Below are 6,340 nucleotides of genomic sequence, written 5' to 3' on the forward strand. Positions count from 1 at the left end.
CTATTATCTATGTTGGATCCTCCAGGGGAAATCCCATGGATAGGTTCTTGGTTTTCTCCCACCAAGTCAGGTCGTCAATTGTGTTTTGAGAAATAGGAATATTTCGATCACAGTCGTCCTCATGTCTTGAATTCTTTTAGAAACTGCAACTGGATGGGACGCATCTTCCACTGGGCCCATTTCTTCATTTCTTCATCCACAGACAAATTCACTTGACCGATAACCGTATCTATGGCAGTCCCCAGGAATATAATATTCTGAGAGGGAACCATCATTCTTTTCTCCATGTTCAGTTTCCACCCATGGTTGTGGAGTGCTACCGTCTGGTTGGATGTACCTATAATCAGAAATTCGATTGACGTCATCCGATCCCCCACACTGGTGTTTGGCAATTTCTTCAAGTTCAGGATAAGTCTCCACTTCTTTTGTGGTATTGGGGCTAAAAAAAAACTGAATAATTGTGCCCCCTCTTCTGTTCTCTTTTTGGAACGTATTCTATTACATGATCTTTTAGGAGTTTTGCGATGCAATCCTTCATAGCTTCTCTTTTTCTCCTTGCTACCCGAGACTAGGTAAACACATCCTTTATTGGAATGGTCTCGATTTCTAACCTGTATCCTTCTTTTAAAGTAAAAGCATACTTACAAAGTAAGACTAGATTGACATAGAATGGTGCCAAGCAAGCTTTTTGTACGGCACCTGAGGTTCCTAGTTGGTCTCCCATACATGTACTAACCAGGCCCGAGTCTGGATGGCTTCTGAGATCTGACAAGATCAGGCATTTTCAGACTGGTATGGCCATAGGCTCCTTAGTGGTGTCACGGTTCTCACCGTGACATCCAGACGCCCAGATGAGGTCACCCCAAGAGTGCCCAGCTGGGGATTGAACCTGGGTACTTTGTAGTCCTGGGGCTGCTATATGCCTCTGAGCCACCATACAGCTCTTGCCAATATTGATAGGACCCAGGCGCCTGTCACACTTCTGACCCGGACAGGATAAAATAGATGCAGTCTTCCTCCTGTAATTCCTGGCTGGGCCGGCACACGTTCAGAAGTTTTCACCCTGTCTTGCTACTCTTCCTCTGGAAGATTGTTGCTGAGTGTTTCTCCAATTTGGTCTGGCATATTCTTCCCCAGGATTATATCTCCTGCTTTCTTGAAAGGCACGGTTTTTATATCGCCTATCTTCCCATGTTGTAGAACCGTATTTTCTGACTTGAGGAAGAAAGGCTTTTCTCCCATCTTTAGCCTTATGTATAGCTTCATCCAACACCTTCCCAAATAGGAGATCACCTTGAAACGGAAGGCACACAGGGACGCTTTTGAGGTGTAGTATGCTCCCCAGGAGTGTAGCCATAATGATCTCCTTGCTGTTATAGAGAGGCCCATGCTTTTAACCACCATTCTGGTAACATCCAGAGATGCTTCAGAGCAAAAATCAGTTGCTAACTTCAAATCTCTCCGTCCTTCCAGCAGATGATCTCTCCGAACTCCTTTAGTGATATCCTCTTCTAAGTTGTCTAGCCATACTTTGAAAGCTCTAGTTAACGTTGTTAACGCTACTGCTAGATGTAGTGCTGATCCTAAGGCCAGGTATGACTTTATCAGGCTGGCATCTAGCCTTTTCTCCATCGGTTTCTCAAATAATCCATGGAGTCAATAGGAAGGGCTGTCTTCTTTGCCATATGAATGACTGCGGCATCAATCTTGGGGACAAAATTCCCGGTTTTTCAGAGTCGCTTTTCTTTCTGGTTTCTGCCATTCTTGTGAAATTATCTCCTCTATTGTAGAGTATACTGGGAAGGTAGGTCTATTGGTTCTCAAATCCTCAAATTATCTATCGGATTCCTTCATTTCCTTTCTTTTTCTGGGAATCTCAGGGTCTCTCTGATTATGTTGATCAACTTATCAACTGATTTTGAATCCTCTTCTCAGGCGTTTAGATGAGGACATCTTGCTTGTGGATTTGAACCCTTCTGCAATCACCTCTGCAATCCATTTCTTTATTCTGTTTGTGGAGATTTATTCTCTCCCTTACTTCAGCAGCTTCTGGCAGACAATCCTGACATAAGTTCATTTCACTGGTTGCCATTTGTCTTAGTGAATCCTCATTAGGACTATTCGGGCTGTCAAGAAAGGCCATATTAACAATAATATATTTTTGGCCCATAGTGGCACTCTTTTAACCCCCCCCCCCCCATTTAAGGGATAAACGTATATGAGGCTCACCTATGTTTTCTAGAAACAGATCTTGAGGCAGAGTGAGAAGCCATCTATTTAAACAAAAAAATATTTTTGTTATCCTATTACTTTGAAAAACTAAACAGAAGAAAAACAATATAACCAAGAAAGAAAAAATTATTTACCTTATATATCCAGAATCAGTCTAGTGCAGCCTTAAACACACCAAAACTGTTCCAAACTTCAGCCAAAACATTGGAAAACCCACAAAAACGCTTTTTTATATGATTTTCGGATTTTAAAATGTTTGCGCAATATCTCTTTAAGAGTCCGGCGGTTCGCGCATGCGCAATAGCAACTCCCCGACGCCGATGCTACTGCGCATGCCCCGCCCTCCGAACCCGGAAGTAGCACCCAGCCGGTGCAAACAAGCAGGCTTTCATTCTCCAGAATGAGAAAACACAAGAGAAAACAATTAAAACACTATACTGTCTACATGAATTACAGCAAGCACATTCAGGGTAAGACCAAGATTTTCAGTCACTTACCCAGCTTCTCTTCTGCCACAATTCTGAGGGGGTTATTGATGCTTAAAGGGGAATTTTTAAGGATACACCGACCCCACATCCTTTTAAGTTTTTAACAGCCCTGTTATTCTATTAAAGAGGTACATATACTATAATGTACCTTAACTCAGTTAGTCCTGCTCTTGCAGGCTGATTACTGAGTTCTTCAGATAAAGAGAGGCTGAACTTTATCTGGAAGGAACCCATGGTACACATGGGAAGGTGGCCTCAAAAGAAAAATATGAAAGGTATAATTCCTGTTTGTCCTGCTAAGGACAGAAAAAAAGACTGTGGGTTAGAAGGAGGAGGGACCTTTTATACCTATAGTCTGGGTGATTAATTGATTAATTGTTTCCTGTCCTGTTCTTGTTAGGGGCGGAGCTAACCCATTAGTGATGCTGCCATGAATGGCCAGGAAAAGTACATTTAACACTTTGCTTATGCCTTTTAGTGGGGCATTGTGTTTGCTGATTCTGCCTCTTGGTGTGTTATTATGCTTATTGATTCTCTAAGGATATATAAGCCTCAATGTAATGAATTGAAATGAAATGTGGGCTGTAACTGCCTCTCAACAGCCAATGTATTACTCATCACTTGTGTGGGAACACTTCAATCAATCACAATGATATTTTAGCTGTGATACAATGCAGGAAACTCAAGATAACACTTTGATAAAATATTTGTAAATTGTATATGCAATCACATGGATTAATTTGTGTATGTTTTGCATTGATAAGACTTTATCTGCCAAGTTGAATATTATTAATAATTTTTTGAAATAAAGAAATTTCTTAGTGGAAACAGATGGTAAAACTATGTGAGAGATGATACAAAAATAGACTTGTTCACTTTAAGACTTTTGTTAATGAATTAAATCAACCCTACCACCTCTCTGACAGATCTTAATCCACACTTTCTCATGGCTCCCCTTCTCACATTCATTCTACCCTACTTTACATCAGTTTTAATCACTCTCTGGAATGTGTTGTATACAATCAGCCTTCAGCTACCCAATCTGTTTTTTGGTCTGCCAATTCTACTAAAACAAAGCTCTTCTCTGTCCGTAAATTCCTCGTGCAAACACAACACTCTAAACTCTTGTCCATCATTATCCTTCTTGATTTATCTGATGCCTTTGATATTGTTGACATTCTGACTCTTTTCTTCACCTTGACCAACCATGGTAACACTGGCACTGCCCTCACGTGACTTTCATCCTACTTTTCTCATTGCTCCAACAAGATTTGCTTCAATAATACATCCACTATACAGATCCCTCTTTCCATTAGTGGCATGCAGGGTTTAATTCTCTGACCTCTCCAATGCTCCCTCTGTATGACCCCTCTGACCTCATCTCCTTGCATTTCTTCCATGACCATTTCTTTGCAGATAACATCAAGCATTTTTCTCTCTTTCCTCCTGCATTGCTTCCTGCCTCTCTGACATTGCCAAATGGATGTCATCACATTTTCTTTCAATTAGCTAAGCTGGAGTGTGTTTCTTCCCTGCACCCTCCACTTAACCTCCCATTCCAAACCCCACGCTCCACTTCCTCCCCCCCTCACTATCTCCACATCACCCACAGCTTTCAACCCCTTCACCCTTGAGCTCCTTCATCATTTCAAAAATGTACCCTTTTTGCCCGCTATCACTGGAACAAACACCGTACCCACATCCTATCTACCACCTCTCTTTCATCTTTCTGTAAAATTCTAAAGGCTCACTTCTTCATCTGGAGCCTTCCTAGTCACACCTTAACCTGATCCCTTACTCATCCATCACAGATAAACATATCTGAATGTGTCACCCTCCTATTATTCCCTGATCCTCAAGAGTGCAGTCACCACTCAGGCTTCCTTATGTCTTCCCTTCTCTGTAGGGGCTCTCCTGACTTCTTACTTCTAGTCAATATAACTGTTTGTTCTATACTTGAATTACTGTATGAAAAAACAAGTTTATAGAGAGTGCCAATAAATATCAATTATGTAGTGAATTCTAAGCAAATGCTTCAAATTGCAATCATCCACAAGAAAAATTTGTATAAAGCTGCTTAATACTTTAAAAACCTTCCCAAGTTTTAAAACATCTTAACGACACAAAATTAAAAATAAAAACAGTATCAGCGCTTAGTTGATATACCCCTATTGTACACTTAGGGGTTAACAAAAAAGATATATGATGAAGAGTCCCGATTTTAATCTTTATGTGGGTGCTTTCAAATGTCCGCAGGGATTTGATAGTTGTAACAGTTTGTCTTTATATGTATCCGACCTTTAATAAAAAAGATACTAACATAGCGTGATACAGTTACAAAGTTGTATTTCCCATATGAAAAAAAACCCATAAGAGGAACTCTTACAGTGTAAAATGGTGAAACTTATTTCTAAGATTCACTATCAAAGCATAGTAATACAGAGTATTGGTTAGTGGGTAGATGGTTACCGCTCAGTTGATCTTTAGTTCCAGACCGGTCCTGTGCACTCGGGTCGGTCCTTACAGAGACGCCAAATAACTGGTACTGCTGCAATTACTTAAAATTCAAAAGTCCCGCCAGAAACATGATCTACGCGTTTCGATCGTTCCAACGAGCTTTCTCAAGATACAGTGTACTGGGGGACTGTGCTTACATATATACATCAATCAATTATAAAATCATTTCATTGAAAAATCATTCAATTAAAAAATCATCTCATACATATAAATCTTGTGTGTCTCCACATTCCATGAACCTCATAATCTTTTTAATCTTATGACCACATATAATTATTTCGTTAAAACGTGAGCTATAAGTCATGGATTTATGATTAATAGACAATTTAAATCAGTATAATCCTATGTTACTGACGGAACAATTAGTTCCACTCTTACATGCAGTAAAAATTAGTTTAAGCAAACAACTTCTATTCCGTTTCTTTATAGATTAAAACTTAATTAAAACTTGGACTTCTACTCAATGTAACACCAATCCATTTTCAAACCTAGTATATGGTATAACTTTATGCGTGATTTAAATCAGCTTGATCTTATGTATCTGATAATAACACACAATCATTTAATGTTGGTGAATATAAATATGCATAATTAAGATACAGATTATAAATCATAGATCAATATACAGTTTAGATCGCCATAGTCTTACTTAGCTGACGGAACTATTAAGTTCAGATTTTTTACGCAATAAAAGTTACATTTATTAAACAAATTATATCTTGCTGTTGCTCTATTTGTTCAGGACTTGATTAAAACACAAACCTTAAATTAGTGTATCGTAAATCAGTTTCTAAACCTAGTTCAAACCAGATAACACATAGCAAACACTTTCAATCAGTACACTCTTCTGTCCCTAATAAAAGCCAATAAGTCCCAATCTTTTGTACAATAAAAAAATAATAAACAATATAATATTCTCCATTTTATCATATGTTTCCGATCTCATTGTTCTTTCTTCCTGTGTGCTGTTCCCAGCTTTAAAAATAACAATCAAAATATTGCAACCTTAGTGAAAATTACCTTTTGTTATTATATACTTCTGCTTCTAGATATGTGCAGACATCCCTATATCCAGGGGCGTACCTAGAGCATTTGGCACCCGG

The 6,340-nt window shown here is 39.0% G+C and overlaps 1 pseudogene; it reads right to left on the minus strand.

The window, feature by feature from the left end:
• Positions 1-687: 687 nt before the first annotated feature.
• LOC134609551 (5S ribosomal RNA) lies at positions 688-806 on the minus strand (annotated as a pseudogene).
• Between the last annotated feature and the right edge of the window lie 5,534 nt (positions 807-6,340).

The sequence above is a fragment of the Pelobates fuscus genome, chromosome 4 (genome assembly GCF_036172605.1).
Source record: "Pelobates fuscus isolate aPelFus1 chromosome 4, aPelFus1.pri, whole genome shotgun sequence".
NCBI classification, from domain to species: domain Eukaryota; kingdom Metazoa; phylum Chordata; class Amphibia; order Anura; family Pelobatidae; genus Pelobates; species Pelobates fuscus.